An 18,943-nucleotide genomic window follows, 5' to 3' on the forward strand; every position below is an offset into this window, starting at 1 on the left:
GTTCGTCGCTGGAAAATGAAGAAAATCTCTCTCTGTATACAAAACCGAAAAGGGTCAAGGCAGCAGACGACGAAAACAACCGTGACGTTATATGATCCGAGTGAAGCGGAGGCCTTTAGTCCGTTTCAAAATAGGGCCGCCACCTTGAATGGCAGCCAGTCATATCAAACGGCCATTAAAAATGATGACCGGTAAAATTATTACTTAAGAGATTCATTTCAAGTCATAGGTTGAAATTTGATGTTTCATTTTGAATGGAGGTATACTGAGTGATATGAGTACAGATAAGGTACTGGGACATAATTAACCATGGAACATGTTGGACAAGATAAGGGATCACCTGTTACTTTCATAGAAAATGTTAGGTTGAACATGTGCTTTCGTTGTGTGGTAGCCACGTGCTGTTGCTGTTAAATAAACCACATATGTATATACACAACTGGCCAATGTGTCTTGTACAGTTTGATTGACAGGCGATTATATTTCTATGGTGAATGATTTTAGAGCGGAATATAGGTACAAGTTGTGCTACATTTTAGTTAATATTGTGATAGAACCAACAGGTGCTTATTCAAAATATATTATGTGTTCCAGATATAGTTTTATTATAAGCTATTGTATGTACACTGCAAAATAAGATAGTTCTACTCAGTCATGATCACACTCAGAGATGAAAATCAGAATATTTATAGACAAAAAAATACCAACACTTCTATATCTTAATCTATTAATATTTGCAATTGCAAGTCACTATCTTTTGAGACACATTTAAATCAATTGAAATGAGTCAGACTTATTAGTGTAGAGACTCAAAAATGGATTAGAGTTTCTGGAATTGTACAGTCTGTGCAATTCCGTCTTTGCGTATTGCAGAGTTATCTTCTCTTGGGAGCAGGTATTGATTGTTACGTCACTTGTTTGTGAGAGTAACGTCATCAGTTTTTGAGAAAACGACGTAATTTTCTTACACAAACCAATGACGTAAAAATGAATCCCTGCTCCAAAGAGAAGATAACTCTGCAATATGCAAAGACGGAATACAATTCAAACCATCTGCTCCAAATGTAAATTGTTAAGTTGTAATTAAATGATTCTCATAATATCATTATACATGGGCATTCTTTTAATATATGGATATACATAATGCTATATCTCGAGCACTGATTATACCATAACTATTATTGTGACATTAGTACCAAAAGGAGGTCTGCAATATTAAGTGTAACTTAATGTACATGTATTTAATAACTTTTCTTCTGCTCAAATTTCTTAATATAGGTATAATGCATGATTATATGCATTTACATACATTTAAATAATGGAACAGGTTGGTTCTTCAATATTCATGCAAAGTTATATATTGACATATTTGCATTTGAATTACTCCAAATTTAATTTTTCTGTTATCTGTTAATGATTTATAGGCCATTTATCAAATTATTTGGATATTGTATCCTCGCACAAGGTTCATTTAAATTAACATCAGTCTTTTTGTTTTATATCCTTCACGATTTACCTTGATCGTCAGGACAATTGTTGATTACATTATTTTTAAATTAATGCTGAATCTTTGTTGTTCTTCCTCCTCAAGTAAAAATACAAATAAAATACCAAAGTGTCAGCCCACAATATATCAGAAATGAAAAACAAATTGGAAGGAAAGACAAAAAATAGGAATTGAGGAAATGACCCCAATGTTAGGATCAGGCCTGTTGGACAAGTACGCTGCTCCTGTTCAGATTGTGGAATGGTCATGAGCAAATATGAAAGCAACATGATATATTTTCAACATTTTATTTAAAAGAATCCCAATTTTCAAGTTATTATATCTTGCTTACTATTTTAATGTAACTATCCAACACTGCTGTATATATTGCAATATAATTTAGGTACTGTTGAATAGTTAGTTGCTTAGGCGAAACATGGGTTGTTAAGGAATATAATATATAAGTTGCTTGGTGGTATTCAAGCATGCTGCAAGATTCAAATTAAACAATTATTATGTTACAACTTTGGAAACTATTTTTAACATGTTATGGTACATATCGATCACTAAAATAGGCATATGCTGAATATGACAGGTGGGTTGCCAGGTATGTTGCTGGGCAACGCAATGTCGGAATTCTTTGAAACTGCATTTTTGATTAATGTCCCATGTTTATGTAATCCTGGTATAAAATTAAGGAAATCGAGGTTGGGGTCACAAAAGGCCCTTAATGCACCTGGTCCTTTATTGACAACGGATTGTTTAATGTCATAAGGATTTAGAAACAGGCTGTGATCCTTTGTAAATCCTCTCCCTATGTTTAAACACACAATTAGAGTTATCTTTCTTTGAATAGAAAATTCAGAATTTTGTAAATTTGTCTGGATGTTGTAGATATGTCTCCACATCCTAAAATGAAGAGGAATATAATTAGAAATGCCATTATATATGTTGTTCCTTAATGTATCTTGTATTCACTTTTTTGACGTTTCTCTCTTCATTAGCACCGTTTACATGAGGACGTAAAACCCTCACAGTAAGTCATAGCTAACTCCGATATATGGGCGAATTCAGCCTAAGTAGGGTCATTTGCGCAGTGAATTAAGCAAACAAAATACATATACCTTTTATTCAATGATAATATACAGGTACATAGCAATATCAATTTTCTAGATGGTGCAATTTTTAGACTTATCAACTGACTATAAAATATTAAAATGGAACCATTGCCAGTTATAACCTGTAGTTAGCCCGTTCATGTCAAAAACAGGTTAGTCTTAAAAAATCACTATTATTTATTCATGTACCTGTAAGCTTGTTACAGTTATCGCCCTTACTATGATACAAACAATATTTACGTTAGTGTGGGGTTTTTTCATGCACTTTTAATATACTTCTGAAATAAAAATACCAATAATTTGAAAGGTGTTACTTATCGTAGAGTAGAAATAATCAAGATAAATAACAAAAACAATTAGACATGGCATATCCATACGTAATGGCACATTTGGCAACCACAAAAATATTGGTAAGCATACGTGTGAAAAAAACTCTACAACTAAGATGCGCTCCTACCCCTTTCATTCATGATTCACTTAAGTATTAAACATTTTACAGTTTGTACAAATAGTAAGTAGTCCGAATAAAACACATATATATACACAACGGTTGGAAGATGGTTAAGAAATGCAGGAGATTATCGTGATGTTGATCAGTGGCCTAACATTAATAGTAAATATTAAGGACGTTAATGATTTAGTTAAGTAATACCGCTACCTATTACTTAGTTAAGTAATACCGCTACCTATTACTTAGTTAAGTAATACCGCTACCTATTACTTAGTTAAGTAATACCGCTACCTATTACATAGTTAAGTGATACCAATACCTATTACTCAATGCTACACTGTTTACCCAGGTACACGTACATGCAATGTTAATACTCGCAGTAATAAAGACCCTGGTTAAACAGAGAAAGTAACAAGAATATTGCTATCAACGTCCTAAAGATAACTACTTTTGACCGTTATAAATCTGAGAGTATTCACGAAAAAGGTATACTTAAATGTGTGTATTCCTACATTTTAGGAATTAAGATAAAAAACAATAATCCGTAGGAATATTAGAAATTTTGAATACGTGTAAAAACAAAGCATAGTGATACATTGTATATGTCGCAATTAACTGTGTACATACTCAGAATAAAATACCGATAGTACTGAGTGATGTGGATACGCAAACTGTCATCAATACGGATGTTTACATTGGTTTAATAAACGCTGTTATAAGCCACGAGTAAGATATAATAATCATAAACCTCTTTAAAGTTAATATAGTATGCTCCGATGATTATATAGTTAATGAATATATAAACCATTCTGCTTCTAAAATTACATGTTCCTATTTGTACGTCAGGGTTATTTTTAACAGTGGTAAACTTACTGGGTCACTGGCTAAATTACATGTACCTCACTGTATAGAAATAAAGGTTCAGAGTCTGACCCCAAAATATAGACCTATTAAAGTTGGAAGGTGTCGTTGCAACTTAATTGCCGTATTTTTTTAATGCAAAACTTTGAAAATATTCTGAAAAAATATAGCACTTTATACAAATATTAAAGTCGCAATCACCTCTTCCGTTCATCTTTGGTACAAACAAAAAAGAAAATGTTTCAACATTCAATGTTATAGACATATGGTTTGTGGAAAATGTCAATAGCAAGGAACATGCGCTTTTGATAATGCCAAAAACCATACTCTTTAACAGGCTACAAATGCCGACTCCACAATCATAAAGGGTTTCTAGCACTGTTTGTCCTTTCCATTGCCTACCTTATTACACCGTTAAGGAGTTCGAGGATTCCCTTACACTAAATCTCATACTATTGTGATGTGTACAGGATGTATTAGTCTTGCACAATCACATGGCGGAGAGTAGAATCCCCCAATACTGGTCTTTGTATAATTACAATATTTCCGCAACATGTTTCTTCATGAAAATATGTCATGTTAATACATCTCGTAACATCTTTATAAAATATAAAATATGTCGTATCTTCTTCGACACGCTACAGCTCAATTTAACAAAAGGCTTTCTTACACCATGATTAAACTTAAAATCAATTAAAAAAATTGCAAATTTATCAATCAGAAAAACAGTATGACTTCTCGAGATATGTTAATTTGACAGAGTGTACTCATACCCATCCAAAATATACCTGGACAAAGTGGGGGTCCTTTTTACGGTAATAAACCTAATCTGAAGGAGATTTTAATCTCGAGTTACGGTGATCCGACCCGGGGATTTTGTACTTACTCGATTGTGTTTTGTTTGAATGTAAACACTCTGTGACGTCTGTTTAAGCACTTAATACATGTACCGCTACATCAAGTGCGGCTAGCTGTGACACAATACCGTACAATGCTACTGAAAATGTATACGTGTCCAAAAACGGTACAGATAAGGTTCTTAAATTTATGAACGGGCTTAAATTTAATATTTGTATTCATCATATTTCTATTTTGTATCCAATCCGGTTATTTTAAATTAGAAACTCGTTAAAGAATAAGATGTAATTGTTATCACATGATGTAGATTACCCCGGTAGGGATATGACTTATTGTGATGCTTTGTGTAATATAGGTGTATTCATCTAGTGTCGGATATCTTATATATGTCCACCCTATAAAGATTGATTGAAACGATAAACAAATAACGCTGATGTTTTATCATAAGTAGCAAACTCGTTTACTTAACACAATATACAAACTTCCGTTTCGAGTAACACTGTATAAAAAAGCTGTCGGTTTCCGGTTTCGAAATCCAACTATGACGAGAAGTGATCACCGGTAAAATATTTCCAGAACAGATGATGGTCTGGCAGAAACTTAGGAAGGAGATGCTGTTAAAGAAAGGAAATGATATAAACTTTCAAATATGGTTTCACAACTTAAACTCGTGGCTACGGACATAAATCACACACCGCATGACCCGGCACAGAACGCTTGGTTTAACATTATAAATAAATGTTTCCTTATTTCACTTTCAAGTGACTACATTATGTAACAGGGTGGTTGACCCGCTTGTGCACTTTAAGAACATTGGTTTAACCCGCGATTTTGAGGCTTGAATATATAATGGCACAGATTACATGAAATATTAATATAAATGATCTGTTCCAGCTAAAAGTTGTATATTTGTAATGTTTTATTGGCACGCTTTCCTTTACACTGTTCATGTATTTCTATACACGTGTATGTCTTGGAACACCCAAGCCATCGCTTTAGATTCTTCGGGACTTTAGACCACTAAATGAGTCGCAATAGACGAAATATCCATATGGTTCAGTAAATGTTCACTTTGTGCTAAAATCTTAAATAGACGCATCCTCACTTTGTATTTCAATCAATTTTTTATTTTATTTTTTTGTTATCAAGGAGAAAAATCACCAATGTGACACATCGATGCAAACGTTGGAACAACAAGCACAGAGAAGTAATAAGGACTTGAGCGACATATCTGTGGTTTCCCTGTTTTCCTCTTATAGTGCTGATACAATCTGTGAATTTTGTATATGTTCACTGTCTATAACCAGTGAAGTGTCACAGTAAATTCCTATCACACGCTGTAGAACATATCATATCAAACCAACGCATGGCAACAATTTCACAATAGAGTTTTAAACAACAGAAATAACTCATTGTTTTCTCCTGAATGACTTAAGTGATCAGAAAAAGACCACAATCGGTATTGTGTTCCTGGCTTCCATTTTGTACTAATACATTGACATCGTTTTGCGTGTACTCTTTAACCCTATCCGCCTATTATACAATCAATGTGAAGATCCCTAAACACTGTGGTACACTAGCAGTCTTCAAACATTTATTGTTTTGAGTGTCCCATTTTTTACCTGTGATGTCGTTATTGTTTATGTCCTTATATACAACTTTGATCTGATTGTTCCGGTTAACTTTTAAAGTATTCAAGCAATGTTCTCATCACAAACATATTCAAAAGACCAATAGAAGACATCTATGTATGTGAAGCGACACCTTGGACAGTACACGGGAAATCCGCCACGCTCTTATACTTATATTGTCATTTAAATTCTTAACAGTGCATGGTACGGAATTTGTCTGATTGACTACAACGAGACGTCGAAATACAGTATTAATCTGTTTTATTGGTTTACAAGTGTTTAAATAGTATCACAAACCTTTAACGTTTCTAAGACCATTGATACAATCTACCATGTCGTCAAATATCGGCCTTGGTTCTCTGTGACATTACAAACGATCATCAACACGGTATCACAAACATTTTACTGGTTTGAAATCCTTTAAAACTGTTTCCTATGTTAAACCTACAAAAAAAAATGTATATCCTGACTATTTTTTCATCATTCTGAATAGAAAACACAAATTTCAAAAATATTTTATAGCGTGAATGTACCATTATATCCTGACAATTTTGGATTATTTTATTGATGTACAATGATTTTCTTGAGAATCTACAAGAACAAATTGTATTGTCATTACACTGTCTCTCAGAGACGGTTTGAACAATTTCTATATCGGAGTGTTGCTGTCGGCAGTTCTGATTTCCTTGTTGTTTACTAAAGTCTATAGAAGAAGGATGTTGTTTACTCCGTCAAGGTAACCCTCAATCAATGTTAATCAAGCATCGATATACCTTCAGTCATCCTGTTTTTCTTCGTCGTCCTTCGTGTGGTGTCTTCTGTTTTTAACAGGGTATTACCTTAAGTCACTGAGTCAGACACGGATGAAGAAAGAAGCTTTAATAGCCAAAAGTTTGTATTAGGTTATATTTTCGTCTAATAGAAATTCTGAGAAATTCCTTTGAAATCCTTTAAACAGTACAAAAATGGATTGGGTTTGTTAACTTCAGCTTAATTTTGTTAACTTGATAAAATGTCGCCTGCTGGATTCACATACTTCATAATTTCTCTAGGAATGTTAATCAAATAAGTGAGTTAATAAGGCGAGTATTTTCGCGTTTTACAAGACAATAAGTGAAACACATCATCACATTAACCATAGCAAGCTAACTATGCTAAGTGTATTGTAAGTTTTCTACTATTGTAAGACTTAAGTGTTTTTCCGGATTTAGATAATCGTTTGTTGATTTCAGAAAACGATAAATAGCTTATTATGTAAGTAGCATAAACATGGCAGTATTGTAGTCTTTTTAAGTCAAGTTTTGACGTCACATTCATGGAACAAATCTTAACAAATCTTAACCAATCCCTTATGTCTTACACCATACCCTGACCACTGTTCCGTAACTACTACTACCTGACAAAACCTTCCACCTGGCTGTTTCAAGCTTGTTGTTCCTGGAACCAAACTCGTACCTCATACATTAAATATATTTTCAGTGAGACACTCCATAAAAACGGACAGTCATCCAAACTGAGGCGCTGTCATATGTCCAGCTGTCGCGTCAGGAACATCTCGAGTAACATTGTAGGACTAACACATTTCTAGGGTGTCAATGTGCCCTAGCATATGTGCTTATGTTGCTACTGTAAAGACCTATTATCAATACCGTATTTAGTTAATGTAATGGTTTTTACTTCATATAAATGTTTCGTGTAGTTTATAAAACAGTAAAAACAAACCAAATGTTTCAGTTAAACTTTAATTTTGCTTTTAATTATTTGACAGTAATTACAGACCAGCATACCTTGTGAACACATCATTATTAATTTACATAATTCACACGATATTAAAACATGAACAGTATGAACATTTTGCGATGAAAACAAATATGAAAAATTTGGTGAAATCACTTTTCCTCACACATTAAGAATTTCTACAGATATATGCAATTCGTAAGTTTTTATCGAATGCTAAAAACTAAATATAAATACAAAGCAGATTTACAATTAAAATACATTCGACACAGACGTCATTCAGCCAATCAACTTGGTATCAGTGGTAAGCATGTCTTCCGATGAAAAGGTTGCTAATTGGACATGATCATCAATGATGCATATCACATCTTGTTACCCAATCTTTATGTTAAGTTAACATGCTAAAAAATGAACTAGCAAGATCAGTCCAACACACCAAATACGATGATTCTTATACTTTTGCCACAAGTATTGTTGAAAGAACCTTCATGTACTGATTTTAAATTAGTTCCGGTTGTTTGCGTCAATATACACGCAATATCGACCTATCTTATCAATAATGAAACAATGACAAACCAACTCCGTGGCCCGTCTCTAAACATTCTACTTTTTGTGGCCTGGGTTGAGGCAACACTCTAAAGTAACAAGGTAATGCCATGTTTCTAAAAACTGTCTGACTTGTTATTCAACTTTAGAATACCTGATATGCTAAAATTAATTATTTAACTTTGTACTATCCTTCCTAATAACATTATGTAGTCATAATCGTACAAACCGAAACCAAAAATCAAAAAACAGCTTTCATTATGTTTAGCTCTTCAAACGCTGTCCTGTAATTGTTTTGTATTGACTAGAAAAGATCCCTATACAATGTTACCAAGAAGGATTGATTACAAATCTTCTTTCATTATTGAAATAATTGTAGGCAACTGTCAATGGTAGCCATAAAGCGTGAAGTGTGAAACATTGCTCGCTATTTAACAAGACTACAGTCGTTTATTGGAACTTGTACTACCAGGACGTTATGACTGAGATCATAACTTCAAACAGGCATTTATTTGTAATATTATAATTATACGATCAAAAACAGATACATATATAGATTATTATTTTTAAATGAAATTGCTCACCTGGTTATTATCGGGGGCAGGATATGGACTATTCTCGAATATTTTAGCTATCAATTCCTAGTTCTACTGAATTTGTTTCCAACAAAATGTATCTAATTCATTAGGTAATGTTACCGTATTTTAAACGAAATTCTTCATACCACAAAATAAATAACAGTATACATTGTATGAAGGAATTCTGGATAAACGTAGGACAATTTTCTTTTTCCATCATAGTGTACAAAATAAATACATAGGACAGCATTGACTGTCCCAACGCAACCATCCAAATAACATAAAAAAATGCATTCTGACAACTTTAGCTAAAGAGATGGGAACGCCTAGTTCTGATTAGGATAATACTGAAAGTGTATGTGGTAAGTACCCTTGATATTTAGTTTATCTATCACAGTTACTACTGATGTATTCCAACAGGCTTGATTGGATTGGAAAAAAAAAATATCACTTTAAAAGCCAATTTAAATGCTTGAAGAAAGACGTATTTTACCGTTGATATTGAAACATATTCTAAAAATTATCTTATGTTGCTTAAAACAGTTTTGTAATTCTTTTAATACTCAACATACACCTTAAACATTTTTTATAAACCATCACTCCAATTATTAAAATTTATTAAACACATGTTCAACAATGTTCATATAGATTACGAGTTTATATACACTTGCAGATTAGCTGCGTCACTGAAACAGTGGTTGGCAATATTCCTCATACGCTTGTCAATATCAATGACGTCACAATGTCATTCATGTTGAATGATAGTGATGTTGTTGACATTCGGATGTTGGACTCCCCAACCAGCATTACAGTTCCGCCGCTTACAGGAAAAAAGGGAAAAGGTCTATCACATGAGATCAGTGCATATTCAGTCTGTACTTATCACTTTACACAATAATGAGACAGTCAATTACGTATGTATCAACGTAAGGTATAATTCATCAACTTGGTCTGACCAACATGTCAGATATCAGCTTATCTCAGTCATACAAATATTCAACATTGAGACAACATTATCAAAAATGACGATTGTATTTCATTAGGTAACGCAGAACTGCAATCACGGTGAAAAATGAAATTTGAAAATGAAATTATTCCGGTATGTTACGCGTATAACGCCAGTTTCCGATTTGAAACAAAACCTTTTTTCTGAAATGAAACATAAAATGTGTGCATTTAAACATACTACGTTTAAAACGATAAAATGTAAAATATGTGCATTTAAATGTTAATTGGAATGTAAAGCTATCCATCAAAGAGAATTACCAGTCCTTTAACATTCTAAATCACATGGGGATCGCACTCGCTGTTAATGCAACTAACATGTTCTGCTGGAATATTTTATGCATTGTATATAACGGGGCTTCATCATTACTTCAAGACAGCACAATCGCAAATCATGATAATGGCACTTCTGTGGTTAAAATATAAACATGTGTTGAAATGAATTTGTATTATTGTTTTAATTAGTCATGCGATCATATGCACAATAATTACAATTTGCCAATATTTAGTTTTCTATGAAATACGAAAACAACAAAAAGGCTATGACAATTCTACAAACTAGTCAACTCCTTCTGTAGACAACCCAATATAGTGAAACATCGCTTGGTCCTACTGTTTAAATCCAACATACTGAAACATCGCTAGGATCAACTGTTTATTCTTTATGCAAAATTTGGTGTTTTGTGCAACATTTCCGTTGACCCATGCAACTTTCCTCTCTGCAGCAGGCAACCATATATATATTGTTGACGTCATATTATTTATACTTTTTATTACATTTGAAACAAAGACGGAAAAAACCCCTATCACATACTTCTGTGAAGCTAAATGGCAAGGTAACACCAAACCGTACGATATAGCACTTGCAATTGGTGACTGTATCTATAAACGCTACTCTTTCAGGCACCCTCAATCACCAGCATCTAACTCTCTAGCAACTATTGTCAGCAATCACACTATATTACACTTACTCAGAAACAATTCAAATTCGTCACAGACAAATACACATCGTTGTGACATAATACACGTTCTGGCTTCGTATTTGTTTATTATCACATGGTAATTAGTTTTCTGTAAGAAAATAATTGAAAGTCATAAAACCTCCAATGAGCAGTAGTAGACGCTCAGGAAAACCAACAGGATGCATGTCAATTATGTTTGCATATAGTCACTCGTTGAATTCACCAATTATTCTTCAAGTCAAACTCAATCATTTGTATTTACGAATTATTCGTATTCAATCAAGCAGGTCCACAGATACAATTCGATGCATTATCGGTTACAGTTAAGGCACTTCATCATCAATTATAGACACGCAATTAATTTGGTATCTTGGCGTAATTAAGTACATCATAGTGCGGATGTACGGTAATATTTTGCGGTTTCATTTGTCTTGTCACGTTGTCATATGATCATACGAAAACCTAGATCTGTTATTGTTCTTCAGAAACTTTTCATATATGATTTGTTACATAAAAGTTGATGATAAGAACACAGAGCTAGCTAAACAGCCGCCTGCTGAGGAGCTGTCCTTCCCGCCGGGAACCCATGCATACCAGATACTTGTCTCATGTCTCTACATGTATTATTGGGTGACCGAGACGGCCCGGTAGGGTGTTGGTTTTGTGACGCAGATGACGCACTTTCGTCCGAAGGTGCACTACCGTCGAACAATTCCGGTTTATCTAAAATTCCGGATCGTTGTCTACTTTTCGACTTAAATCTTCCCGATCGAGATATTGACAAGGAATGACGTAGTTTGTTCTTCTCCTTCTCTGCTTCCGTCTGACCATCCAACTTTTGGAATTCCTTTTGGTATTCATCTTTAATGTCTTTCGACTTAGATTTTTTGCTACTCCAGAACTTGAGCCAAGACATGGTTTATATTGTAGAATTGGCTACAATTTTTAATCCTCCTTTTTGAAACCAATGTATTGAGTCCGCTACTATCCCGTTATGCGGATGAAGCGAGTTGAACGTGATCCACTTCTTAACACCGTAGTAGGCAAATCTGAAAGTACAAAAGAGTTTCAAGTTAATTGAAATAAGTATATTAACGGGTGACATAGTGGGTTTTTTAATAGTAGCCGACATAATCTTCATATACGTGTACATATAAATTAAATGCCGATAATCCCATCATATGAGTTATAGGACACATGCGGCAGGTAAGGATATGAACATTAATTTAGAAAAGAGCTCAGGTAATTGGGGTATTAATGGTATTGATTAAAGTTCAAGTTATCGGTGTTATATACAAAGTGTTTGTTATTAATCCTATTTTATCAATGGGTGTATTCAGGTGTAAATTCAGGTAGAGGAGCGGCTTGTATTCCCTGTACATACGCTACAAAAAGTCGACACCAGCAAAAGTAATAAACGGCTTCATGTATAAGAGTATGGTGGCATATATCATTGAATGAAGACTATTTTATGTAAAATCGATTCCGGACTAGTATTTCTTGTTTATCTAGTTTTGAAAATATGAAGATAGCTTGTTGCAACACTCATTCGTGGTAGAATGTTGTAACACTCATTCGTGATAGAATGGTGTAACACTCATTCGTGGTAGAATGTTGAAACACTCATTCCTGGTAGAATGTTGCAACATTCATCCCTGGTAAAATCTTGCAACACTCATTCATGGTAGAATGCTGTAACACTCATTCGTGATAGAATGGTGTACCACTCATTCGTGATAGAATGGTGTAACACTCATTCGTGATAGAATGGTGTAACACTCATTCCTGGTAGAATGTTGTAACACTCATTCGTGATAGAATGGTGCACCACTCATTCGTGATAGAATGGTGTAAGACTCATTCGTGATAGAATGGTGTAACACTCATTCGTGATAAAATGGTGTACCACTCATTCGTGATAGAATGGTGTAAGACTCATTCGTGATAGAATGGTGTAACACTCATTCGTGATAAAATGGTGTACCACTCATTCGTGATAGAATGGTGTAAGACTCATTCGTGATAGAATGGTGTAACACTCATTCGTGATATAATGGTGTAACACTCATTCCTGGTAGAATGTAGAAACACTCATTCCTGGTAGAATGTTGTAACACTCATTCCTGGTAGAAAGTTGTAACACTCATTCGTAATAGAATGTTGTAACACTCATTCGTGGTAGAATGTTGTAACACTCATTCCTGGTAGAATGTTATAACACTCATTCCTGGTAGAATGTTGTAACACTCATTCGTAGTAAAATGTTGTAACACTCATTCCTGGAAGAATGTTGTAACACTCATTCCTGGTAGAATGTTGTAACACTCATTCTTGGTAGAATGTTGTAACACTCATTCGTGATAGAATGTTGCAACACTCATTCGTGGTAGAATATTACAACACTCATTCGTGGTAGAATGTTGTAACACTCATACGTAGTAGAATGTTGTAACACTCATTCGTGTTAGAATGTTGTAACACTCATTCGTGATAGAATGTTGTAACACTCATTCCTGGTAGTATGTTGTAACACTCATTCCTGGTAGAATGTTGTAACACTCATTCGTGATAGAATGTTGTAACACTCATTCCTGGTAGAATGTTGTAACACTCAGTTCTGGTAGAATGCTGTAGCACTCAGTTCTGGTAGAATGCTGTAACACTCATTCCTGGTAGAATGTTATAACACTCATTCCTGATAGATTGTTATAACACTCGTGTAGAATACTGTAGCACTCAGTTCTGGTAGAATGCTGTAACACTTATCAAAGGGATAATCTCGTAACACAAATTCATTGTCGAAAGACGTAACGCTTGTCCGTTATAGAAAGTTGTAACACGTTTACCTTGTAGAATATTGATAGACTCAGAAGGCTGCCAGAATCGTCCGTGGCTGTTTCTCAAATGGTGGTTAATAAGAGAAGGGGGGTTTCACTGCCATTACTCAATTACTGTATTGTTGTGTCCTTCTGTAACTTTTAACAATGAGTATAAATGGTAACAGCAGGTTATTCATTTTACCGAACAATAAATCGGATAGTATACTGTTATATTGCCGGCTAGACTGAAACTGATGTGTTCCTTTTATCGGGGACAAATGGCGCAATGTGATTACATTATTTCTAACTTTTGATAGTCGTTTTTATCTTTTATGTTTATCAGTTGATGTGGTATTTTTTTGTTCGGAATTGATAGAAAATATATGATGTTTTCAATAATCTTACTGACTTAATATATAATATATAAGTAAACTTTGGTGAACCTGCCAGATGTTGACATCTGGTTTCTATTATACAATTTGTAGAGTGATGCAGATAAGTCATTTGTGGTTACTTATTTACTTTAACATATTTACCAATTAATAAACTAAATTTCTTGATAATATTAACTTTGCTTGGAACAGACATCTTTATATGACAAGGTTGAAGTAAGCAGTCAAGCTGACCAATCATTCTTTGATACATAACCAGGTGTTCTGAAAAGAATATCTTCACACCCGATAAAAGAAGGAACAAAGCACACGTCCTATGTCCCAGACATACAGCTTTATCTGGTCCACATGTGTATCTAAACACTAATCATCAACTGTTTACCTCACTCACGGGAGATAAACAGTGAAAACATGAATGAATGAAAGGAGATAAAACACGGATTCTACTAGGGTCATCAGAGGTCACACATATTTTCGTTAGAATGGAGGTGAATGGAAATCTAGGCTATACTGTTTATATCTATTTCTTTGAACCCCCCAATATATCGCGAGGAACCTCAGACAGGCACGACTAACTCCGTCCATAGTGGATAGTTCGATATGTGTTAGCTAGGTAAGATGGCTGATGTCAACCTAGACACAGTCACTAGAAGTCGTATACCACTTTATCTATATGCGATGGGGTACAGGACGGTAGCCTATGCAAGCCTTTGTCAAGCTTTACATAAATATTTGCATCAACGTAAACTTTGTGAGAAAACAAATCGTGTACAGTCCGTTCAACACCGAAATCCAAATGAGCAACATTTTCAAAAGATACTTTGTAAAAATCTAAATTTTAGGTACAATCGATTTTTAAAACTAGTTAGCCAAATGAATACCTAACTTCAAATTAAGATTTTGACGTTATGTATATACCAGCTGGCTAATTTCGAAAGGGTTGCTTTAACACATAATGTCAATGTCTATTTAAACATAATTAGTTTTCTTTAGCGTAAATATTTGGCCAGTAACACTAAAAGTAGGTAATAGGATTACCTTGTTATCTCAAACGATCAGATTTATGCTGAATGCTGTCAGTTTCGCCACAAAGTCCGGACAATTCTTACGAATGACTTTTGTCCTATTTTGTACTGAAATGTATTTACCGGGCGTTTCGGTGTTATCGAACAATCGAATGGGGACTGACACTTCCTTCAACAAAGCAGCTTTATCTCGTAAGATAAAACACACTTTTGTTGGTTAAGAAGCTTGAGTTACAATGCTGGTACTATTTGTATATTTCCCACCCTAATGATATCTTTAGATGGAGGTGGGGGGGGGGGGGGGGGGTATTTTCGTGTTTCTTTTTTCTTATTATTTGTTACAATTTAAATGGATACAGCATATTTCAAAAACGAGTATTGATTTCAGTTATGTTTTCATGACCACGTAGACTGGCCCGATTACTCATCCAAGGCAGAGTATGTCTATTTTGAAATATATCGTTATCTTTATTATAAAACACAAACGTAATTCCCTCGCTAACCATACAAAAAAAGAGTTCAGTCCAAATACTATGAACTTCCTGTTCTGAGAGCTAGAACGATGTGTTCACGTCCACACACACCTACCTAGTACCCGTACATGTAGGCGTTTTGTCTGATCAATCCGTACTAGGTCCAAGTTATACCCATTGACAAACTACCAGATCGGGGTCATCAATAGCAGATCAGCTGTCATCACAAATCCTGGCAATGCTTTGGGTAATATGTGTAAGAATGCATATCTGATATAGTATAGGAGGTGATATAGGGAGCTTGGTCCTGACAGGGTACACGTACTGTCTGTTGGCTTATATAGGGCAACAGTTGGGGATACCTCCAAAGACAATGCCAGGTAAACGGCGCATTTGAGTGGCATCATATACAGGGTGTGACAGTTCGTAAAGCACGTGTATTAAACTGGTTTGATTTGTGTCGCTCCCTCTGTATATATGCAGCCAGTTTTGATTCTACCCATATAGAGTACAAGGAGTACAATACCCTCCACCTGTATTCTGGTAAACCATTTAAGAGTTACTCAGCGTGATCTTGGTCGTAAGACATATCGGTCATAGAAGTACAGTAATTACATTTCACATCAGAGTCTCAACTTTCAAGTAAAATACTAAAATCCAGTATACACTATTATCAAAGCACCTGAAAGCAGACATAATTCATTGTTGGTACAAGCGGTCAACTGCAGGAATATGAACGTAGAACCAAAACAAATGACAGGACAACATATCCTAGCTCCTTCTCAATAATAGCTGGAGACGTAATCAGGGGCCCGGAAGTGTTTTCTGAGGTACCCGTGAGACCTGCCATGAGGTATGCTGAGAACATCAGGACTGAATGTCATTGACCGAGGTAACAAGTATAAGGCACTCTGAAAAGTCCAGATAATTTAACCGTAGGTGAAACAGAAATAATAAGACAGGGTAGCAAAATTTACAAAAAGATATTCAACTTAAAAAAATCACATTTTGTCCGGGATTTATGACACAAAACTTGATGCTACAAATGACACAGTAACATGTTAATTACGTTGATTATGTATACAATTATTTTATCCTGCACCGATTTCCGGTTAATTTTGAATCATGCAAATGCTATGTCAGGACATATTATCTTTAAATCTTTTATGACCACATACAGTTATAACACAGTGAAACCTAAGGTGAGAATGGTTAACACTGGTAAACAATACAACAGACTGATTAGTATGAAATGACGTAATGTAACCTGACATCCGTGTCGGTGTCTGACTCAGATTATAACGTAGTAGCAGGTGGCAGGCTTAGTGAACAAGTTATACTGGGCTAACAACAAAGTGCACCTAACCACATTTACAGTGTAACCGCTGGCACCTTAATCAGACGTCAGTCGAATGTTTGCCAGAATGTAAGATTATGTACAGGATACGTTTACACTAAAGGAGATTTTATTTTGTAAACGTTTTTACTTTTATTGATTGTTTTTATAATCTTACTACAACTAATGCAAATGTTTGTTCATATATCACCATTCAGTATCTTATTGAAGCGTATTTCATTGTAAAAGCAATAGAAATATCGCACGTCCGATGGAAATAACCCCTTTGACTATAGTATTGCATAAATTGAATATAAAATCGGATAAATTGACTACGGAATCGAATATATTGACTTTAAAGTTGCATCGACTGACTATAGTATAAAACGTTATTTACATGCAGTACATTTCTCAAGATAAGCCTTCATTCTCATATATTTGGTAGTGCAACAGCGCTTTGGCTTGCATTTTTGGGTCATGACAAATCACACAATCCAAGTGTCTTTCTAAAGTCCAGCGTCCTAACAAATTACTCAATACTGCTGGAGCTAGGTGAGAGAGAATACTGGTGTACAACATCGGTAACGAATGGCAATGAACAATACGAAGGGCAGGTGCCCTCTGTAATCACTCTCACAGGGATATAGAGCCACACAATCTACCTAACTGCCAAGAACGAAGGAGGCAAAGGAAGGAAATGTACATACGATACCGGGGCCATGTCACGTTCAGCGCAGTGCAGCAGATGAAATGTACATCTCGCAGCAATAACAAAAAAATCATTCATTAGGAGGAAAGTAACAGGATACGTACGGAAGCAGTGTCGGGATCATTGTCTGAGGTTGTTTTTAAAGTAAAACACGCAAAACAAGATTTTTTGTTTTAAACAAGCAAAAGAAGATTTTTTTTGTTTCATTACCGTTTAACATACCTTACCAAGATGTATCAGACATTTTTTTTTTGTCATATGTTTATGAGAAGCACTACTGCAGCACTCATTCATAAAACAGTCGTTTGAACCACCAGTTCATCTTGGGATGTACATTGTTATATAAGTGAGATTGTGGAAGGTCTGTTCATCTTAATGTTTATAAAAACACGTTATATTATTGTCCATTATTATTTCTCAGTATTTTCCAACCTCGTTCTGACAACTTTATCCGACCAGTCGTTTTTGCTATCTTTCTGAAGTAATCTTGTCTATTTGAGTATCAGCTTAATTATAGCACAAACAATCTACAGAAAACCTATCTACAGGCATTAGCACTTTTCTACTTGTCCATAATATCAAATTGGAGCACATCTATAGCGGTGTGCTCACTTCCACAATGGAACTCCAATAACAAAACAAACAAAAAATAGTTAGTGGAGGTTAAAATAATTGTTGTGACCTGTCTATAATTAGACATATAATAACGGATTATCCTCTTGGCTGTGTACATTATTATCAGCACTACAGGCCAATAATATGAATTCCTACACTATTTATATCAATAAACAGAGCGTAACAAAACGAAATCAAATATTGTTCTTATTATCTTATATAATTACCCAGGACAGCTTTGTCATGAAATCTAATTAAATTCTGAGGGTAAGACTTATTCCATTCACATACAATATAATAGTGACACTTCCAAGTGAAGTTATGTCACAATTTGATTGAAA

The sequence above is a fragment of the Mizuhopecten yessoensis genome, unplaced genomic scaffold (genome assembly GCF_002113885.1).
Source record: "Mizuhopecten yessoensis strain PY_sf001 unplaced genomic scaffold, ASM211388v2 scaffold673, whole genome shotgun sequence".
Taxonomy (NCBI): domain Eukaryota; kingdom Metazoa; phylum Mollusca; class Bivalvia; order Pectinida; family Pectinidae; genus Mizuhopecten; species Mizuhopecten yessoensis.